At 41.4% G+C, this 23,533-nt stretch overlaps 1 pseudogene across 1 annotated transcript; it reads left to right on the top strand.

Annotated features, from left to right (window-relative positions):
• The first annotated feature begins 17,304 nt into the window (after positions 1-17,304).
• Positions 17,305-20,192, top strand: LOC309962986 (HAUS augmin-like complex subunit 6; annotated as a pseudogene). The gene is made up of 2 exons: positions 17,305-18,365; positions 18,471-20,192. The product of its transcript is annotated as an HAUS augmin-like complex subunit 6 (transcript).
• Positions 20,193-23,533: the final 3,341 nt, after the last annotated feature.

The raw sequence follows: 23,533 nt of genomic DNA, 5'->3' as shown, positions 1-23,533 counted from the left end.
CTTCCCAGACTGGGGCACGAACCCGTGTCCCCTGCATCGGCAGGCGGACCCCCAACCACTGCGCCACCAGGGAAGCCCTATATTCCATTTCTTTTAGCACTGAACATCACTATGGACAACTCAGAAAAATTTAACTTCTGAGCAGAACTGATTTTTTGCCTAGATTCACCCAACCCCATCTGTCCCTTAGAAATCCTTATTTAATCTTTGAAGTTTGGTAATGTCTTTAAAAGTATATATCTCACTCTTATTTATTCTGTGTCATTTTCCTGGAACATATTACGCACACATGTGCACACACACAGTGGAGGAAAATTGTTCCAAGACATGGAAGAAGAAAAAAATTCTGAAAGAAAATATAAATTCAAATTCATTTCTAGTTTGGAAAAAATGTCTTTTACTGTATTTTTTTTTCTTTTTGGTATAATTTATTTATTTATTTTTTATTGGAGTATAATTGCTTTACAATGTTGTGTTAGTTTCTGCTTACAGTGAAGTAAATCAGCTATATGTATACCTATATCCCCTCCCTCTTGGACCTCTTTTACTGTACTTTTTACTGTACCTCTTTTACTGTGTCTTTGAATGTTTTTTCTTCCTCTGTTCTGATTTTACTTCAAGAAGACCTATTATATGTAGATTGGATCTCCTTGTGTTCTGCATATATCACTCTCCCCCTAATTATTATAAATTATTTTTCCAATTTTATTTTTCTCACTTCAGATGTCTAAAGCCTGTCCCTGATATCCCTGGATGTTTTTAGCAGAGTCCGATCTACTTTTTACTGTTTATAACTTGTTTTCATTTCCCTGAAAATTTTGTTATATTTTCCATTTCTGAGATGTCAGTTTAGTATTAATTTTATATTTTAATTTCTTTTTATATTACTATAATTCACATATATTTATTTTTTAATTTGTTTATCTTTTATATACAGTCTGATTTCAAAGAAGTTATGCTTTCTAAAATTTATTTGATACCATAGTTTTTTAAGTGTTCTCCTTCCTTCCTCCTGGTATAATCCTGAAGAGTAGTCTTTATCTGCTTGTTGTTTGTTGTACTGTATTCCTTCTTTTTATGTTTTTGTCTATACTGGATCCTAATTGATTGTAAATTATATTTGTGTAGGCTTTTGGGACTAGCTGTTTTCTACACTGTATATGACAAGGGGCTAGGGGAGTGAATCAGCAGAGAGGGCAGGTTAAATTCACGTGTAGTTTTTCCAAATGCCGTCTCATCAACTCTGTTACTTATTTTGCCACAAGAGTATATCTGCTCTTCACTCTCACAGAGTGTGGCTGGCACCCCTCTGAGGAAGTAGGGAATCTCTGTGCCAAGCAGCTTAGTCCTGTATGCCACAAGTCTCTCTCTCCTTATTGTCTTAAGTGTTTAATTTTCTCCAGCTGACTGTTAGAGGCAGCTGCAAAGCAGAAAACCTAGCCAGTCACACCAGAAGGTGACTTTGAGAAGATAGCATGCGGACTGCTTTCCTCATTGTCCCCTACTCCTGACCCACGGAGGAGCGAGAATTCAGTGTTGTATCAATAGCCTCTCAAACCCTTGAGCTTGTGTCCTAAACTTTGGGGTCTTTAAGACCTTGCTGCATAATACAGAAAACTTTCTGTCATGTTAGAACATGAAGGTACATGTTATGTCTCTGTATTTCATTAATTTGATAAAAATAACATATTATGGGTTGTGAATATTGTATAACTTCAGTGAAGATGGGATTCAGTCCCCACTCCCCCTTCTCTCTCTCTCATTGTGTTGTTTTTGCTTAATGGTAGACGTATCTTTATTTCACTATTTTTAACCAGATGTCTCCCTGTTTAAGTTTTATTAAACATGCGGTTTTCTAACTTATAGGAGTTAAAAAAAAATCTACGTAAGAAAGTTGGAAAAAATGTTAAACCACAGAAATAAGTAAATAAATAAATAAAGTAACCCATTACCCACTACCTAGAAATAATAGTGCTTATCGGATAACTTTTAATATTTTAGAGGCCCCATAAGCTATAAAAAAGCCCTGTAGATGGGAAGAATGTTTAATTTGGTTTAACCAAATATCTCAGTGTTCACCTGATACAACAAAAACACAAAATACAGTTTTGAAAGTGATTAATTAATTAATAAATCAAGAAATATTGGTCTAAGTCTATTAGTGATGTGAAAATTGCTAACAACAACAGAAAAACCAAACAGCTAGGAAAGATAAAAGTGGTTGTCTCAGGTATAAGGATAGGAGGAATGGGGAGAGGTCAGGCAGGAGATTTGTTTTTTATCCTAAGCTTTTCTGTATTATTTGATTTTTGTGACCATGTAAGTGAATTACTTGGATGAGATAAAAATCATTCATTAAAAGTAAAGATTCAAAATAAATTAGATGTTAGTGAAAATAGGTATTTTTTTTACATTTTGCTAAATGCTTCTCTTATCACAGACTTTAGTTTTAAATATTAAATTAAGGTATATAGTAGAGATTAAATATGGAATAATGCTCAGATCTCTATTTGGTTATGCATGTTTTTAAAGATTTTTTTTTTGATGTGGATCATTTGTAAAGTCTTTATTGAATTTGTTACCATATTGCATCTGTTTTATGTTTTGGTTTTTTGGCCGCAAGGCATGTGGGATCTTAGCTCCCCAACCAGGCATGAAGCCTGCAGCCCCTGCATTGGAAGGCGAAGTCTTAACCACTGGACCATCAGGGAAATCATGGTTATGCATTTTAACATCAGAATTTCTTGGCACCTGTTGATACACTGCCCCTTATTTCCCTAGTTCTTTCTGATTCCCTGTGTTCTAGATCACATGCCTTAGATCTTATGTCTTTGGCTATATTAGCTTAATTATATACATTTATTATTAAGGTCATATACATTTCATTTCTGTTTCTCATAGAGTCTGTTTGGGGAGCATGAAAAGCATCCTTTATACCTGGCGTGTGTCCCTGTCTCTGGATTTCTAACAGTAGGTTTTTCTGGGTCTTCCACCACTTCTCCCAACAGCCATAGTCAAGCCCTTCCCTTGCCATGTTCTTCGTCACCCAGGTGGAGGACTCCTGTTTTTTTTTTTCCCCACACTGAGCGGCATGCTGGATCTTAGTTCTCTGACCAGGGATCGAACCTGCGCCTCCTGCAGTGGAAGTGCATAGTCTTAACCACTGGACCACCAGAGAAGTCCTGAGGACTCCTGACTGTGTAAAGAAAACAAAGCAGAGACAAATGATACACTTTCCAGGTCCAAGTTTTGAGCCTCCTGGGACCAAATTTTCTCTATCTACACATGCAGGATGTCAGAATGCAAAATGCTCAGATTCTGTGAAAAGGTGGAAACAATGTCATTGATGTCATCCACTCTGAATTACCCAGTGATGTCAGATTATTTAAGGCCTCCCCTTCCACCTCTCATTGACTAATACGTGTGGGGAGTCACATGGATTTACTTCTACGGAATGCTTGAAATGAGAGGGGAAAGTGGACATGGGTGTTATTGAAGAGGAAAAATGCAGAAATAAGGTAGTGTGCTACTATCAATTTCAGAAATCTAAAGATGTGAGAGTACTTGGATATTGCTGGAGTTTGAGAAATAAATGAGAGGTTTATCCCACAAGACCGATCGCTTTAAATATCTGGAGAGACTCCAGGATTCCTTGGGGGTGGGGGGGGGGTGGAAAAACAAAGCCACTTGGTTAACTTCCCCTTCATTTCAGGAATATCATAATTAGAGCAAGGCATGAATAATAAGGAGCTCTGCAAGGTCACATCCATCATCAAAGCAGGAGAAATGTAATCTCCCAGCCCCTGCAAAAACCTGTAGCAGTAGGCTGAGGCATCACATTGTAGGTTTAGATTATTCTTTTACTCCTTTGATCAGTATACTCAATTCAAAGGGTTCCAAAAGCAAAATAAAACAAAACAGTAAAGAAAACTCTTGCCATTTGTGTTACATTTGCTTTGCACTCTTTACTATCCTATCTGATCTTCTTACAAATCAGCTGAGGTGGGCACAGAAAGGATGATTACCCCCATTTAGTAGATGGGGGTAACTGAGGCACAGATGGATTGCATGGCTTGCCTAAAGCCAGGCAGCAGTTTTTCACAGGGGTAGGATTAGAGCCCGAGTTTCCTGATACTTTGGCATTTTCTCCTGCCTGCTTACATTGCTGCTTCTCCAGTTCATTCACACAGGTGGCTCAAAGGAGGAGGTATATATCAAGTACCTGGAGTAGAGCTTAGTGGAGAATAGGTGCTCTGTAAATGGTGGCTACGCCTTTAGTTTGAGCCACTCCTTTCCAGGCATCACCCCCTGGAGTGCAGGCCCTTATAGGATGTGATTTTTCTTAATGATCCCTGCAGCAAGACAGAATTTTTTTAGAATGGACTTACTATGTACTCTGTTTGGGAAAATGAAGGCTATGGAGTCTGCAAAATTTTGCAGCTGAAGCTAGCAAAACTACCCCATTCTTATTTTTCCAGCCTTTTGGTCTTATGTTTCCTGTCTTCATACGTCACTAATGTTCTCCTCAAATATATTCAAACATGTTATGACTATTAGCATTAACATTAGCAAAATGTAAGTTTTGTCTTCATAAGTAAATGAGAGAACTCCAGCCAGCATTTGCATTACTTGAACCTTGTTGTTTATTATTTTTCAATCACCTTCCAGTCATGCATTCTCTCCATGTATGCCAGAGATTTGTTTTATTTTCATTTTTTTCCTCAGTTATTTTATGTTGGCTTTGAGGCTCCAGAGCTGTAAGACTATTGCATGATCAGTTTTGTTCCTCTGTTACAATGGAGTTTTCATGAAATTAATTATGCTGTTTCCTTCTCAGTAACGTCCTCTGATGAATATTTTATTTTGCTCAATTGCTGTGTGGTCGGCCTTGCTTGATATTTTGCGGTACCTTTTCAAATAAGAAGATGCTCCTGAGACTTTTCAGAGCCTCTGCTGCAGCCTTAATAGGAAATCCAGAGATCAGCCAAAGGAGCTCTTCCCTCTAAGAGCACAGAAAATGTCTAATAGCGGGGCCCACAGGGTGAGAACAAGATTCACCTGACCTCCCAATGTCCGTATGTTAGAAATCATCACGGCATCAGCAGAGAGAAGGGAAGTAAATGTATCCCATCATGGAGATGTGTTACTAAACCAATCCAGTTCCATGACCTTGACTACTCAGAACTGCAAGGGCTTCCTATTTTGCTATGAGCACAGAGTTGGCTCTAGAATATTCACTATAAAACCTCCTCAAGGGGGCTTCCCTGGTAGTGCAGTGGTTGAGAGTCCGCCTGCCGATGCAGGGGACACGGGTTTGAGCCCTGGTCCGGGAAGATCCCACATGCCGCGGAGCAACTGGGCCCGTGAGCCACAACTACTGAGCCTGCGCATAAGGAGCCTGTGCTCCGCAACAAGAGAGGCCGCAATAGTGAGAGGCCCGCGCACCGCGATGAAGAGTGGCCCCCGCTCGCCGCAACTAGAGGAAGCCTTCGTGCAGAAACGAAGACCCAACACAGACCAAAATAAAACAAAAAACAAACAAAAAACCTCCTCTGGCAACTCCAAGGGCTGTGTAGTTGAGTGTTTTTCTGAGGTGGACATAAGTTCAGCAGCAAGAAAGAGCCCATCAGAAGAGTGGCTGGAGCAGGTGCCATGCAGAAGAAAGGAAAAAACAGAAATGGAGCAGCTGCTCATTGCCAGACACTGCTTGGTGTTTTAAAAGTATCTCATTTAGGGCTTCCCTGGTGGCGCAGTGGTTGAGAGTCCACCTGAGGATGCAGGGGACGCGGGTTCGTGCCCAGGTCCGGGAAGATCCCACATGCCGTGGAGCGGCTGGGCCCGTGAGCCATGGCCGCTGAGCCTGCGCGTCCGGAGCCTGTGCTCCGCCATGGGAGAGGCCACAGCAGTGAGAGGCCCGCGTACCAAAAAAAAAAAAAAAAAAAAAAAGTATCTAATTTAATTGTCAAAATTACCTCGCCATCAGGTTATGAACCCCGTTATAAATATGCGACCTCTGGTGCTCAGAGAGGTTAAGTAACTTGTCTAAGGAGCCCAGTGGCTGGCATTTAAATATTTGCTGATTCAATAATGAATGAATGAATGTTATGCTGCCAATGCAGGGAATTGATAAAGGGAGCACCTCTTATCTCTATTTTATAGGAATAAATATTCCCTGTGGCAGAAGGAAGACTTAGCAAATGACATGGGAGCTTACTAAATGAAGTTTTTGGCATGAAATGCTGGCAGGAAGAGAAGGGGGCTGTGTCCCTGTTGTCCCAGTTGTGGGCTCTGTAGTCTCATCTACAAAATTGGGACTACACGGCTCTGCCTACCTTCCTTCCCACCCCTACCCTGCTTTTTACCAATGAGCCTTTGGGAGGCTCTCACTGAGATATGTAAGGTGATGTAATTATACATAATTCTGTATCTGGCCAAGAACTGGGGACAGGAGTCAAGGTCCTAAATGTTTTCTGCCTTTTGGGGCACCTGGAGGTAAGGGAAGTTAAAGAATTGGGAACTTCAGAGTTGGACAGTAAACGTGGGTTTCATAGTTAAATGGCACAGGTTGTGTCTGGCCATCCTGTTTAGAAGCCCTCATTTCCTTTTCAGGCCCTGTTTCTACTAAACCTTGTGGTTTTCCGAATTGTGCTGAGAGCAAATCCCACATCCCCTTTGAAATGATTTGATTTCTGTACTCAAAACTGGTCTGGAGGGCAGACTGCTGAAAAAGCTTCTTTCCCCTTGAATTAAATGCTCTTGGGCAGGGGAAAACAGACTGTGAGATTGTTGTGCCTGGTTGAAAGCAGGCAGGTATCTCCAGTATCCACATCAAAGCCTTCAGTGCCCGTGGTGACATTAATAATAAATCTTGAGTTTCTTGCAGATTTTCAACTAAGCAATGTTGCTTTTCCTGTGGTTAGATCAGTTCCAATGTGTTTGGTGCTAGCATTTCAGACATCTTCTGCCAAAATGAATGTGAAATAATTAGCAGCATGAGATGCTTTCACTTTGCTCACCAGAAGCAGTCTTTTAACCTAACATAATAGAGTTTTCAAGTGAATCTTGGTTATGAAAACCTTTCCTTTCTGAGGATTACTAACCAATCCAGGTAACTGCTAGGGTGGTCTTGACTTCTTTTCTCTGATACTGATGTACCCATATTAGGTGGAACTGGGCGAAAGCAGTTGGAATAGGCACACAAATGGGGACCGAAAGTGGGAGTTGGGTGGGCTTCATCTATCGGCCACAGCAGAGGGCAGGTGAAAAAAGAACTCCCTCTAATTTCTCTCTGTCCCCACTGCCCTTCCCCAGTCCATGCCACCGCCAGCTCTCGTCTGACCATTGCAGAAACCTCCTATTCTTTTTGCTTCCACTCTCAACCTGCTCCAATTTAGGAAGCAAAGTGAGTTCCTTAAACAAAAGCCAACCTAAACAATTTACTCCCCTGGTTGAAACCTTTCGTTGGTTTTCAGTTCCATTTAACGTAATTCCAAAATCCTACCCCAGCCAACATGTCCAGCAGGTCCCTGGTCTCATGTTCATTGCTCTCCCCTCCTTACTGTGCCCTGGCTGTGCTGCACCTCCATCAAGCCCCTTACCCCTTCACAGCCCTGCCCACGCCTTCTTACCGCTGCCCTCTCTTCCTCCCTCTTTGTCTCGCCTCTACTAATCCATCAAGTCTCATGTTAAGTTGGTTCCTCAGAAGGTCTTCCCTGATTCTAAAATAAAACTAGACACTCATAGGGAAGATGGCCAAGGTGGCTGAGTAGGAAGGCCCCAAACCCTTCCCCTCCCACAGGCATGTCAACATTACAACTACTTGCAGAGCAACTACCTATGAGAATAACCTGAAGACTAGTAGAAAATAATTTGCACAACTAAGGATATGAAAAGAAGAAAGCACAACAAGATAAGTCCGAGGGGCAAAGAAGCAGGACAGTCAGGGCCCACACACCTGGGGGAGGTGACCCACAAATGGGACGCTAATCACAGCCACAGAGGTCCTCCCCAAGAAGCAAGGGGTCCAAGCCCCACATCAGGCTCCCCAGCCCCCGGGTCCTGACAAGGAAGACGAGGCCCCAGGACGTCTAGCTTCGAAAACCAGCAGGGCTGAGGGAACAGACACTCCGCTCTTAAAGGGTGTGTGAAAATCTCATGTGCTCCAAATCCCAGCAAAGAGGCAGTAGTGTCAAAGGAGCCTAGATCAGGGCTTCCCTGGTGGCGCAGTGGTTGAGAGTCCGCCTGCCGATGCAGGGGATGCGCGTTCATGCCCAGGTCTGGGAAGATCTCACATGCCGCGGAGCGGCTGGGCCCGTGAGCCATGGCCGCTGAGCCTGCGCATCCGGAGCCTGTGCTGCGCAACGGGAGAGGCCACAGCGGTGAGAGGCCCGCGTACCGCAAAACAACAACAACAACAACAACAATAAAAAAAACGCCTGGAGGGCTTCCCTGGTGGCGCAGTGATTGAGGGTCCGCCTGCTGATGCAGGGGACGCAGGTTCGTGCCCCGGTTTGGGAGGATCCCACATGCCGCGGAGCGGCTGGGCCCGTGAGCCATGGCCGCTGAGCCTGCGTGTCCAGAGCCTGTGCTCCGCAATGGGAGAGGCCACAACAGTGAGAGGCCCGCGTACCGCAACACAACAACAACAGTAAGGAGAAGCCTAGATCAGACCCACTTTTTCAACTTAGCGAGCCTCCTGTAGAGGCAGGTGGCAGCTGGGGATGGAGATATTAGCAGCAGCCAGTTTTGGAAGCTCGTTCTACCACGATGGCAAGCCCCATTTTGGAATCCATCCTCTAGCCTGTTAGTGTCAGGAGCTTACCTTCTCACCAGTGGGTCAGCGCCAGCGATGTGCCCCCGGCGCCATGCACCCAGCTGTGGGGGGATCTGGGCCTATCTGCCAGTAGACAGGTGGCAGCCACCAAACCTCCCCAGGCTATACAGCCAACCATGTGGGAAGCCTAACCCCTAACCCTGCCTTACAACAGGCCTGCAGCCATCACATGAGGCAGGGCCTGGCAGCCAACCAGGCCAGGGACCAGTGGTGCCTGCCATAGTATGAAGTTTTCTTGGAAAATTAAGAAAAGAACTACCATGTGTTCCAGCAATTTCACTTATGAGTATTTGCCTGAAAAAAACAAAAGCACTAATTCCAAAAGATATGTGCACCTCAGTATTCATTGCAGCATTAGTTACAGTAGCCAAGATATGGAAGCAGCCTAAGTGTCCATTGATAGAGTAATGGATTAAGTAGATGTGGTGTATATATACAATGGAATATTATTCAGCCACAAACAATGAAATCTTGCCATTTGCAACAACATGGGTGGATTGGGAGGGTATTAGCTAAATGAAATAAGTCAGAGAGAGAAAGACAAATGCTGTAGATCTCACATATATGTGGAATCTAAGAAAAAAACAAACAAAAACCAGGAAAACAGACTCATAGATAGAACAAACAGGTGGTTGCCAGAAGGGCAGGGGATGGGGGTGGGTGAATTAGGTGGAAGGGATCAAAAGATACAAACCTTCAGTAATAGAATAAATAAGTCATGGGGATATAATATACAGCGGAAGGCATATGGTCAATAATGCAGTAATAACTTTGGAGACAGGTGTTTACTAAGCTTATCGTGGTGGTCATTTCATAATGTATGTAAATGTCAAATTACTATTTAGTACACCTGAAACTCACATAATGTTGTGTGTCAACTATATATCAATGAAAAAAAAAAAGTTTTTCTTGTATTTTCCTTTCATAGCACTTAAGACTAAGGCTGTTTGTTAGTGTGTATTTTATATATGTCATAATTTAAAAAATATATGTCTTCCTTCCCACTGATTTATAAACTCAGTTAAGTAGGGACCAAGTCTGTTTTGTCCACCAGTATATCCTTAGCACCTAACAGAGTACCTGACACATAAGAGGTACTCTAAATATTTAGAGAATGAATAAAAAGCTGGCTTCTTGTGCCATCTGTCCAAGTTGACTTACTCTCGTTTCTAAACCACTGTATAGGATGCCTGGTTTCAGGCCTCTCATCAGTGGGCACAGCCTTGCCTGGTCCTTGTAATTGACTGGCTCCACCATGTTGGCCTTGGTAGGCATGCTGCCTATACCAGCCCTGTTTTTTCTAATGCAAAACAGATTTATTTGGGAGGTGAAAAGGAAAGCACACTTCTGTCAAATGGAGAAGATCAAGATTCTTAAGTAGCTGACTTTGGGACCTGCCGGGTGGGAAGACTTGCTGTGTTGCCTTCAGATGTTCTCTCTTTATCTGATGTGTCAGATGCTTCAGCAGCCTTTTCAGGCTGTCCTTCACTCTTGGCCGCCTTTTCTAAGTCCTTCTGATAGTTAAGCTGGTATTCCAGATAGCTTATGTTCCTGGTCTGTTCATCCAGGAACTCTTTCATGAAGCGTGAGAGATTGGTTTCTTTATTCGTAGAAGCCGAGGTCTTCAGTTCTTACAGCAGCGTGTTTAACACTTTCTCCAACTGCAGATCCAAGCCAAATCCTTGGAATGTGACCTCATACCACTTGCTCAAAATCTGATTCCTGGTTGTTCCCACCCTTCTGGCAGTGTTTTGAGCCCTTGCTCAAAGCCTGTTTAAATGGAACCCTTCAAAATCCTTATATATTTTAAAGCTGTAGCATCTTTTTTTCTTTTAAAAAATTTACTTATTTATTTATTTATTTTTGGCTGCGTTTGGTCTTTGCTGCTGCACGTGGGCTTTCTCTAGTTGCGGCAAGCGGGAGCTACTCTTCGTTGCGGTGCTGGTGCTTCTCATTGCGGTGGCCTCTCGTGGTGCACGGGTTCTAGGGCATGTGGGCTCAGTAGTTGTGGCTCGTGGGCTCTAGAGCACAGGCTCAGTAGTTGTGGCTCGTGGGCTCTAGAGCACAGGCTCAGTAGTTGTGGCACACGGGCTTAGTTGCTCCACGGCATGTGAGATCTTCCCAGACCGGGGCTCTAACCTGTGTCCCCTGCATTTACATGTAGATTCTCAACCACTGTGTCACCAGGGAAGCCCAAGCTGTAGCATCTTGATAGACCCCTCTGAGGAAGACTAGTAACTCTATAGCACCGTGAAAGTCAGCCCAGGCCTCACTGAACTTCTTGTCTGGGCTTATATGAAGAGGAAGTTCAAGTAGAAATGTTTATAAATTAATCTGCATTGAAAATATAATGGTTGTTGCAATTTATAGGGAGTCAGGCTTTTGGGATTCCCCAGTCATAAAACTTAAGAATATAAATGATACACTTTGGGAATAAAAGTATAGAAAGAAATGTGATGTGTATGCCAATTTATGCGTGCATCTAACATCCCTCTTACACCTGCTCCTGCAAGGAGTCAAAGAAATCCTTTTTTCATAGAGTTCTCATTCCAAATTTTGTGAAAATTTAAATTGTCTTACCCTTGACTCTCCACACTTCTCACTTGATTCTGACCCTCTACAAGAGCCTGACTCCATTTATTCCTGAAGTATCTTGCAAATACCACAGTATGTTTAATACCGACAACACCAAGTATACCGATTTTGTTGCAAAGATTCATCATTATCTTAACTCATCATGAGGTAAAGGGCATTGACACAGAACATTCAAGTATGCTACTTCAATACCCTTTTCATTTTTTTAAACAAAACGATCCTCAACCGCTCATTAATAAATGTTATGTGCCTGTTAGAAAAAAGCTTCCTGGCTCTAATTTATCTGATGGCATTTTCTATCACAATAAACAAAATACTAGTGAAAGGTTGAGCCTGCTTCTGTCTTTCCCTTTGCCAATTTACAAAATAAACATTTACTGATTTGGTCATTAGAGTTTAAACTATTGAACTGAAAACAGATGTTCCTTGAACAAAGATTGAAAAGAGGAGACAGATCAGAAATTCTCACAAGGCCAGAACTTAAAACATTGATGATTACAGCTTCTCTTATCTGTCACCAGAGCCTTTAGGGTGAAAATATGGCTCTGGATTTTCTGGAGATGCGTATAGTGTACACCAGCCGATGGACTTTGGAAAACCTTTTTCCTATGTGTTCTTCCAGTGAATTAAAAAGAAAATAATTTCTGAATTTAGCCTTGTAAACTGAACTTTGCCCAGCAAGTATATTGAAGTGATGCATAACTGAATGCCCAAGTCCCTGTTCATTTTGGGGATTTAGCAAGCATTCCTTTGAAAACGAACCAACTCAGTCAATGTCAGTACCACCCCCAAAAATATTACAATGAAACTAAATTCTTCTTTTTTAAAAAATTTGCGTGGAGGGACTTCCCTGGTGGTGCAGTGGTTAGGAATCCACCTGCCAATGCAAGGGACATGGGTTCAATCCCTGGTCTGAGAAGATCCCACATGCTGTGGAGCAACTAAGCCCATGTGCTGCAGCTACTGAGCCCGTGTGCTGCAACTACTGAAGCCCGCACGCCCAGATCCCGTGTTCTGCAATAAGAGAAGCCACTGCAACGAGAAGCCCGTGCACTGCAACGAAGAGTAGCCCCCACTCGCCACAGCTAGAGGAAGCCCTCATGCAGCAACGAAGACCCAAGGCAGCCAAAAAAAAAAAAAAAAAAAAATTTGCATGGAAAAAGGAAATGTGATTATTTGGAGGAAGAAATCAGTGCAGGGAATGGGAATTTTTAAAATGTAATCAATCTCTGAAAGTATTGAGAATCTAAGTGAAACTATAGGATGAATGGGTGGCAGGTTTCTTCAGGTCTGAGAGTCCTCCTAAGAACTGGGTTTGATTGGAAAGGTTGACGGCACACAGTGTGACTGAAGGCTTTGTGCCTTACCCTCACTGGCTACAAAAAGAAACAAAGAAATTTTAAAAATCCAATATCAGTGCAACATAAACATTCTCTTGGTGCCTGAAATTCCACCATGAAGATTCATTGCTTTGGGAAAGCCTAGTTTCTTGGTAGTCATCTTGGTTTAAACTGTCTTCCCTAAAAAAGCCACAAACAGAATATGTAGAGGTTGGTGAGAATAGAGGAAATGAGAAAGGGAGGTAAATGTAGAGCTATATCAGCCTGTTTAGGATAGGAAGGGTGGGAAGGAGCAAAGAAGGACCATATTAGTGAGTAACACACTCCTGAGGGCTGAGTTGGAGGGTGAGAATGCACCCATCACAAGGCAACCTCCTTCCTGGTTTAATCAAAACCCAGGACGACTATCCGGGTGGGGCAGAAATTTCCTTTGTGAAATAGCACTTTCCCTTGAAGCCAAGGAGTTCTTAGGGACATTTTCTGGCCATATATCTAACACCTCCAAAGCACTCTAAGAGGCACAGTGGGAAGAGGGCGGGCCAGTTAGATAATAGACCGCAAAAGCGTCCACGCCTACATGTAGCATTGTCTGAACTAGACACACACACAGAGAAAGGGCAATTTGGAAAGAAAAGGTACATCCCAGGAGCCAAGACAAAAGGGGAAGTTATAATGAGTTCTTCCCTTCTTCCTGCTCTTCCTCCTTTTACTTCTGTGCATGTTTACAGAAAATCACAATCCTGCTCTGTATTTTGAGAGAGAATATAAATCTACCGCCTCCCAACATGTCACAGCCGCCATTTGCCACTGCCAGCCACCTATGGATTTCCTATAAGCAGGGTTCATTCATTGTGCAAATTAGATAATTGAAACAATCTATCTGCTTCAGGCAGCTGGCTTCAGGGATGACGCTTGCCTGTTGCCATGACAAGTAATTTTCAGAGTGAAATTTTAGGTACAATAACTCACTGAACAATAAGCTGTTACCCTGTTCTATCAGGAAGACAAGACCTTAAGGATAAAATTCTTTCTTTATTTATATTTATTGGCTACTGGAGATGATAAAGCAATCTCTTTCCAATTAGTATTCTAGCCAGCCCCTTTTCTTCTGCTTTATGATCATCTCCCTTGCTGCAAAGGAAGATAGGATGAAAGAGTACAATTCTGTTGATGGTGGTTCTCTGGGATTCCTCAGTCATACCTTCTAGATGGTGGGCTATTCATTATGGTGCAGACCTTGAAGGGATGAAATCAGAGGAGCTAGGAAATCCATAGCTTGTGTTGCTTCACAAATATGCATGTGGCATCTTCACCCAGGGATTAATTATACTTCTATATATTCTAATCAGAAAGAAAAGTCTTCTTAAATTTTTTTATTGAGTATAGTTGATCTACAATGTTGTGTTAGTATCTGCTGTACAGCAAAGTGATTCTGTTATACATATATATATACGTTCTTTTTTAATATTCTTTTGCATTGTGGTTTATCACAGGATACTGAATATGGTTCTTTGTGCTATACAGTAGGACCTTGTTGTCTATGCATTCTGTATATAAAAGCTTATATCTGCTAACCCCAACCTCCCAGTCCATCCCTCCCCCCAAGCCCCTCCCCCTTGGCAAGCACAAGTCTGTTCTCTATGTCCGTGATTCTGTTTCTGTTTCGCAGATAGGTTCATTTGTGTCATATTTTAGATTCCACGTTTAAGTGATATCATATGGTATTTGTATTTGTTTCAGAAAGAAAAGTCTTAGAAGGGGAGTAACATAGGCTTGGAACATTTTTCCCTGTGTTTTATAGGATTAAAAGCAGTCAGCAAAGTCAGAGAGGTCAGAAGAGGACATGAACTCTGTGAAAGCTGGGACCCCAGCGGCTTTTGATCTCTGCCTTGTCCCCTTAGCCTGGAAGGGCTCAAGCCCCATCAGGTGCACTTGATAGATATTTTCTGAACAAACAAGTGAATGAATGAATTGCTTTCTCCCACTTCACTTCAGACACATTGCATTCTAGTGTCCTCCCCCTTCCCCTTCTCATCAAAACATGCTCTTACAAACCTATCTCCATTTAAGCACAAGTCCCTACGACCTGCTCCATGAAAAGAGGTCTATATGTCCACATAAGTTTGGGAAATTATGCATGCATTCTATTCTTGGTGATTGAAAATGCTCATGAGAATACTAGAGGCACTTTATCCTGCAGCTAAGAAATTGGAATAACTTTGCCTAACTCAAAATTTCCTAAACTTTATTCATTTATTTCATTTCATTTGGTAGATGTTAATTGAACATTTGCTATGTGCCAGGAAATGGTCTAGACATAGGAAGTGACCAATCAGATAAAGTCCCTGCCTGTCCTATGGAATTTACGTTCTGGTGGGGAAGACAGAGAGTGCACAAATAAATAAAATATTTAGCTGATCAGATGTTGGTAAGTGAAGTGCAATGAAGAAAAACAAAAAGGCAAGAGCAGTAGGGAGCACTGTGACAGGGAGTTACAGTTTTAAGTTCAGTAGTTATTATTGAGGAGAGGTTTGAGCAAAGACCTGCAAGAGGTGAGGGAGTGAGTCACTGGGGGGAAAGGTATTCCAAGCAGAGGAAGCAGCAAGTGCAAAGGTCTTGAGAATGTCTGCATGTCTGGAGTGTGTGAGGAAACCAAGATGGCCAGGGCTGCTGGATGACTCTAGGATGGGAAGGGCAGTAAGAGGAAAGGTCATGGAGGTGAGAGGGGTAGGGAAGGGGGTCAGGTTACGGAGATCATATCTAACCGCAAAAGTGCTTCACTGGTAATGCTGAGAAGTGTTGTCTTTGCTCAGAACCCTCCTTGGTCTCCGCACACACAAGTAAAAAACAAACACACACACACAATTTTAAGAAAAAGCAAAAACGAGACCGGTTTCCTCATGAGTAAAATAATATTGGCTTCCTTTCAAATATTTTAATAATAAAAAATAAATTTTATAGAGTTGTGGGCGTTTAGTTAATGCTCAATAAATGTTAGCTCTTTGCTTTTTTTCTCTTTCTCCCTCCATCTCCCAAAAAAACATGTTGTCTGCCCACTCTACTATCATGCTGCTATAGCAATGATAACAGTAAGCAATAAGCATGAAGTGCAGAATCAAAGGCATAGGACAATGAGCGTTTGAAGGTGGACAGATAAAAACTTTGGTGGATATAATGCCGTAGATTCCACTAATGAAAAAGATGAGAGAAACTAAAAGATCCCACTACCAGAGGATCAAGAAAGCAGACAGGGCAACAGGAATCAGGATTCTGGGCTGTAAATGTGGACGTCGGCCGCAAACAGTGAGGAAGGCACCTTGTACCCACAAGGGAGGTTTCTTTTTTTTTTTTTTTTGCAGTACGCGGGCCTCTCCCTGTTGTGGCCTCTCCCGTTGCGGAGCACAGGCTCCGGACGCGCAGGCTCAGTGGCCATGGCTCACGGGCCCAGCCGCTCCGCGGCATGTGGGATCTTCCCGGACCGGGGCACGAACCCGTGTCCCCTGCATCGGCAGGTGGACTCTCAACCACTGCGCCACCAGGGAAGCACAGGGAGGTTTCTTGAAAGAGTGAACGTTAGATGTTTTTGGGGGGGTATATGGGAGGATGAGTGGGCCTTTTGGACAGCCCATGTTGAAGACTAGTAGACCCCATGGGTTGAAAACGTGGGGATATTTAGGTTCTGACAAAAGATTGGCAAATCACTGCTTGAGAGTTTCGGTTTCCCTACATCATAACCAACACATGATATTGTCATACTTTGTTAATCTAATGGATATGGAAGTCTCTTTCATTGATATTTTACTTTATATTTCCCCAATTATACTGTCATTGAGCTTCTGGTCATATGTTTGTTGGAAATTAGGGTTAAATTCATTTAATTCATTGATATTTATCGAGATTACTTATATTCATATAATATTTTCATTTATTTCACTGTTGCCCTATTAATGGTTATGGGTATTGTTGCCAGGTTTTGGTATTACAAGCAATGTTTTAATGAACAATCACCTACCCATGTCATCTTATACATATTTAGGTTTCTTTGTTGGGTAAATTTCCACAAATAAAATCACTGAATCAAAAGTGTATGTATTTATAATAATTAATAGGAAATATACTTTATTTTAATCATTTAGTCATTGTATAATACAGGAACATATTATAATCTTTAAAAAGATCAAAAGGGTACATTGTAAAAAGTAAGTCTTTAATCAGCTTTTCCCCTCTAGCCCGCCAGTTCCTTTTCCTGGGAGCTAATACTGCTACCAGCTTATAAAGAATCCTTCAGGACTTCCCTTTGGCTGCTGTTCCGTACTACGGTTAGAGGCTCTATTTCCCTGAGACTTTAGAGTCTCAGGCCACTTGAGGCATTTGAGGCCATTTGAGGCGAAATGGTTCCAGGTGAGAGAGGATCAGGCAGTGGCAATGGAGGGGTCACAGTCACGTCAGGCTGCCTGTAGGGAAAAAGCCTGAGGGGCCCTTTTGGTCGCTGGACCCTGCACTTTCTTCCTTTGCCGGTCCCTGCCTACCACGAAGATGAGTTTGGCCTGGGTCACCACTTTGGAGAAGGAGCATCTCTGGATGTATCTGCAGGCACTCGGCTTCGAGCTGGGCTCGGCGACCGTAGCCTGTGGAAAGATGGTGTCGCACACGCACCTCGGAGTGAACATGTTTGACAAGTTGAACCGTGAGGCCTTTCAAATAGTTTCTTATTTTTTGTTTCAAATGCTTGACCAGTCTCTCAGTAAAGAACTGTTCAAGCTTTGTTGGCCTCCATTTGACCAAAAAAGTGATACTGAATTCCGAAAACATTGCTGTGAATGGTTAAAAAAGATTTCTGCTGAATGTGGAAGTAGCTTTCCTCCAGTTGTGGGTTCACTATTTCTTTCTTCTGGTGGTCCTAAGTTTATTCATTTGATGTATCACTCTGCAAGATTTGTTGCAATAAAAAATATAAAAACCCATTCTAAAAATTCTGTACATTTTACAGAGACATTTAATGTAAAGCCACAAGATTTGCACAAGTGCATTGCCAGATGCCATGTAGCACGTAACAGATTTTTACAAATTTTGCAGAGAGAAGATTGTGTTACCTGAAAATGCCAGGAAAATGCACAATTGTCAGTTAAACAAGCACGAAATTTGAGATCAGAATGTATAGGACAGCAAAACCAAATTAAAAAAATGGAACCCTATGATGACCAAAGTAATATACAAGAGAAAATTCAAAAGGTTCGGTCTTTGTGGGCTTCAGTGAATGAAACATTCATGTTTTTGGAAAAAGAGAGAGAAATTGTTAGTTCAGTCCTTAGTCTTGTTAACCAATATACTTTAGATGGAACTAATGTTGCTATCAATATTCCAAGGCTCTTACCTGACAAAATTGAGAAAAAAATGTGTCAGTTGCACATAGGAAATGTTTATGAGGCTGGAAAATTGAATCTCTTAACAGTTATTCAGTTATTAAATGAAGTCTTGAAAGTAATGAAATGTGAACATTGTCAGGCTGACCAAGCAAGACTGACAATAGACCTTCACTTCCTTGAAAAAGAGACCAAATTTCAGAGAGAAAGACTGTCAGATCTGAAACATATGAGGTATAAAATAAAAGAAGATCTCACAACTATAAGACATTCTATTGTTGAAAAACAAGAAGAATGGCATAAAATTTGGAAAGAATTCCTCGGCCTGTCTCCCTTCAGGCTAATTAAAGGTTGGACTCCAGCTGTGGATCTTTTACCACCTATGTCTCCCCTTTCGTTTGATCCTGCCTCAGAAGAAGCATACGCAAAGAGTATTCTTTTGCAGTACCCTGCTTCACTTCCAGATACACCTAAGCAACATATCCAGGAAAATGATTGCAAGAAGGGCAAGTGATACGCTGGAAACTAAATGTGATCTAGCCAAGAGCCCTGCTTCTTTCCTGTTACAGCTCATTTCACCATCAGATAGAAACAGTGTTACACTACTTGAAAAGGACAGGAAGTTGACATCTTCTAGAGAGAAAAATGAAACAGTTTCTAAGAAAACACTAGAATTTGAAGTGGAAGACTCTTCATCATCAAATATTGCAGAGTAGTGCATTTGGAGGGTCTCTGCCAGCTAAAAAAGTGATCCGTTCCAAAAATAGCAAGATCATCTGGTAGAAGAGGTTGCAAGGGCAGTTTTATCTGATTCACCACAACCTTCTAAAGGAAAAGAAGTAATGTTAGAGGAACTAATTGACTCTCTAGTTTCTAACCTGTTCTTAACAAGGAATCAAGTTCCTTGAAGTCCAGAAAACTTGATAAGTGATATTAGGAGCTCATGGAGAAAAGCTGTTAAAATAGAAGAAAACAGAAGTACAGAACCAATTCAGATGGATACTGAACATAGAGAAGTGTTGCCAGAATCCTTACCTGTGGTGCATAATCAAAAAGAGTTTAACAGGGCCAGTTTTTTCTCAGCAGCCACTGTGTCCGATTCTAGCCATTCTCATTTGCCTGAAGAGAAAGTTGTTTCAGATTGCCTTAAGTGTGTGCTTCAGAAACCTGTGGTGACCAGTTACATAGGTGAACCAACAAAACAAAATCTGTCACATTCGTTAAATAAGGACATAATTTGTAAGCAAGATTTGGAATGTACAGCTTTACAGAACAAGCTTTTAGAAACTAGCCAAATAGAGACATTCTCCCCTGCTGTAGGCAATAGGAGAGATGTGATAGGTAGCAGTGAAGAATAGTATATTAAAATATCAGACTTGAAAGCTTTTTACAGAGATCTTTCCATGCATAAAAGTATGTTATGGAACTCTTTTCAGGTATCAAGTGGAATTAGTTCCAGTTTTAAAGATAGTGATTTTGACATATTACATGAAATTCTTCCAGAAGAAGTTGGTCACTTAAGTCTTAATAGCACCAGTAGTACAGAGGCCAATTTAAAACTGGAAGCAAATAGTCCTATGCACAGTGGCATTTTCCCAGAAGGTGTTGTGGAAGGAAGACTAACTACTCCAGAATCAGACTTTAATTTACAGGCTACTTGCAGTGGATATGAAGCTCTGAAGAAATCTCTGTCCAAGCAAAGGGAAGTAATTTGCCTCTCTAATCCTGAAACAGTTGAAAGACAAACCTGAATTGAGCCTTACTTCCCAGTACATGCAAACTGATGATATGCTTAACTGTTTGGGCACTCATGATTTGCACACTGACTATACAAAACCATCTTCACGCATGTCCCTTAGTGAAAGAAAACGGTCTCTTTCACCACTAATTAGGTTTTCTCCAGTGGAACAAAGATTGAGAACCACAATACCATGTAGTCTTGGAGAACTTCTACCTAATTTAACAGTCAGTTTTGCTGAAGAAGAAATCTTGAATAAGAGCCTTGATGCAAAAGAATCTCCATCTGACTTGAAAGATGAAGCAGTAGCCCAGTCAGTTTAACTATGATGAACTTAAGTTGAAGCAGTGTCACGGGATAAAAACTGATTTGTAATTTAAATACACATTGGGAGTGTAACTGTTTTTCAAGGTCTAAAAAAGTCCTAAATAATGCTTTTTAGCCTTCTCTGCTGATTTTAGGTAAGGAGAGTATGTTTGGATTTTCTCTCTTTGTATGGATATGGGGTTGAAATGTGAAGTATTTCAAAAGCGAACAAGTTACGAGAAGCCATTTTGATTTCTTTTTTGTTGTTGTTAGTTTCTGCTTTATAACAAAGTGAATCAGTTATACATATACATATGTTCCCATATCTCTTCCCTCTTGCATCTCCCTCCCTCCCACCCTCCCTATCCCTCCCCTCCAGGTGGTCACAAAGCACCGAGCTGATCTCCCTGTGCTATGCGGCTGCTTCCCACTAGCTATCTGTTTTACGTTTGGTAGTGTATATATATCCATGCCACTCTCTCGCTTTGTCACAGCTTACCCTTCCCCCTCCCCATATCCTCAAGTCCATTCTCTAGTAGGTCTGTGTCTTTATTCCTGTCTTACCCCTAAGTTCTTCATGACATTTATTTTTCTTAAATTCCATATATATGTGTTAGCATACGGTATTTGTCTTTCTCTTTCTGACTTACTTCACTCTGTATGACAGACTCTAGGTCTATCCACCTGATTACAAGTAGCTCAATTTTGTTTCTTTTTATGGCTGAGTAATATTCCATTGTATATATGTGCCACATCTTCTTTATCCATTCATCCGATGATGGACACTTAGGTTGTGCGTAATCTTGTAAGCATGAAATAAATGGCAAAGTATTAGGTTAACTAATTCATTATGTTCTAGTTTCAGTTAATTAACATAAGGATGAGTAGTTTTTGATGTGTTTTATTAAGTGGTTAACTTAATAGCCATTGGATATACTGATCTTTCTTTTTAGGGAAATAAACAACTTTTATTGTTTCTTTTTAGAACATTCTGGTACTAAACAAAAAGTGAGGAAAGTAATGCTTTGGGGTGTATAATCAAAATGGCAAAGTTTAAGTTTGGGAAAGCTCTAAAGAGGCTTAATGATTATTCAGGTAGGTTGATCCTGAAAAATGATGTTTGATGGAATAAAGTGCATGTGATGATAGTGAAGACTGGAGCAGAATGAATTTAGGAAAAAGGAAAAAGGTGGAAGATGACTAGATACTTTTGAGGGATGCTAACTATAAATCCTTTCAGTGGGTTGTATAGCAGTTTTATATTTAGTCTAATTTAGACTTTGAGAATTTAACTCTAGTTTTTTATTTTAACAGAAAAAAATGTAAATTAAAAAATTAGTCTGTGTTTGGTTTTTTTTGGAGGGGCACTGTTTTGGGAGAAGGGAGCTATTTTTTTTTTAAATTTTTTATTGGAGTATAGTTGCTTTGCAATGTTGTGTTGGTTTCTGCTGCACGGTGAAGTGAATCAGCCGTGCACATACACACATCCCCTCCCTCTTGGACCTCCCTCTCTCCTCCCTCCCCCCCCCCACCTCCCGCCATCCCACCCAACTGGGCCATCACGGAGCTCTGAGCTGAGCTCCCTGTGCTATACAGCAGGTTAAGGGAGCTAATTTTGTTTGTTACCTTCCTCCTCAAAAACCATCAGTCACCCACTGCCTACAGAACAGCTTCAAATTAACTTGAGAAAATTGAATTTGGGCTTAAATAACTTGTTCAGTGTTACACAGCTAAGTCAGTGGTGAAGCTAGGATTTGACCCTATTTTCCTTTCTTAATATACCAACAAGACCTCCTAGAAGTAACTAAAAGGCCAGGATGTAGGATATGGCTGAAGGAGTGGGCCTTCTGGACTCTAAGTGAGAGTCAGATGTGAGGCCTCTTGTACAGTGTCCTGCCTCATGTAGTCAGACCCCCTGGCCAAGAAAAGGGCTTGTCTTTAGCATCCAAGTGAATACATGCCATTGCCCTCTGCAAACCAGGAAGTTAAGCACATGCTGGAAGGGTGATAGCACCTACAGCACCCCTGTGTCTAGCCCCAACTCTTAACCATCACAACCTTGTTCAATTTGCCAGGAAACTGGCAAGAAGAGGAGAAAAGTTGAAGGGAGGAGTTCTGGAAGTGGATGGGCCTAACAGTTCATCTTTCTTCACTCATTTTGGCTTACTTTCTCTGTGTTGCTTGTTTGATCCAAGTTTGAAGGCCAGTCTTTTTTTGTAAGAAAAGACAGAAGAAAAGCACATATAACTACCTTATTTGCAGCAGAAAAGAAAGAGGAAGAGAAAAGCTTCTCCTAAGGTACCATATTCTTTTATTAGTTAATAGAACAAATAGGGACTCTGTAAGTCTACTGGGAAACAATCCTCTAGTCTTAAGAAACCCAGTATCAGTAAATCCAAAATTAACATGTAAAGGAGAAGGTAGAGCTATCATATTAGCATCTACAAAGTGCCAGGGCTATTCCTGGATACTTAATAATACATATTATATCATTTAATTCTCATACCTCTGTAAGACAGTGATATTGTACCTATTTTACAGGTAATGGTAGCAAAGCTAGGGAGCTTAAATGACTTATCTAAGGTGGACTTGAGGAATTACCTGGGATACCTCTTAAAAAAACATATATTCTGTAGGTCTAAAATGAGGATTAGAAATCTGCATTTTACATAGCTTCCCTGGTCATTCTTAGGCTCAGTAAAAAGCTTGAGAGCCACTGCTAGGGGATACAGATTCACATTTAGCCCTGTACACTAGGTACACTAGGTACACTATTACACGAGGTACACTATTACATACATACTGCTTTAGAGATCTTAGCCCTCTGATAAGGAAGCTGAAGTTCACCAATAAGTGTGGGCCCTGAATTACTGAGAATCAAAAGATCAAAATATCTCTGGGTATTAATGGATTTACAAAAACCACATTGTTGTTAAGTGAGTCATACCTGTGATAGGCTGAGAGTTTTTGGCATTCTTCCCTGTCCTTTGTATGCCAGTAGTATAAACAAAAGTATATTAAATCTGTCACTTTCTCCTAAACCATTCTGATTATGACTTACTACCTTCAGCCTCTTCCTTATCCAGTATTGCCTGCATACCTGCCTTTTGACCTTAAGGGACTGCTTTGATCATATCACTTCTTGGTTTAAAATTCCATTAATAGTTCATTGGTAATTCCAGAATAGAGTTCAAAGTTAAGGCATATAAGGTCTCCTCCATAGATTCCTCTTTTCCCCCTTCCGCTTATGCTCTTCCATTTTTTTCTTCCGGAAATGCTTTGGTGAGCATGCGTCTTTAAAAATCTTAATTCACAGTTCTGAAGCTGGAATATCCTACCTTCACCTCCCAGCTTTTCA

The sequence above is a fragment of the Leucopleurus acutus genome (genome assembly GCF_964270905.1).
Source record: "Leucopleurus acutus genome assembly, chromosome: 6".
NCBI classification, from domain to species: Eukaryota; Metazoa; Chordata; class Mammalia; order Artiodactyla; family Delphinidae; genus Leucopleurus; species Leucopleurus acutus.
The sequence above is the reverse complement of the archived record's forward strand: the minus strand, read 5'-3'. Positions and strand labels throughout refer to the sequence as shown.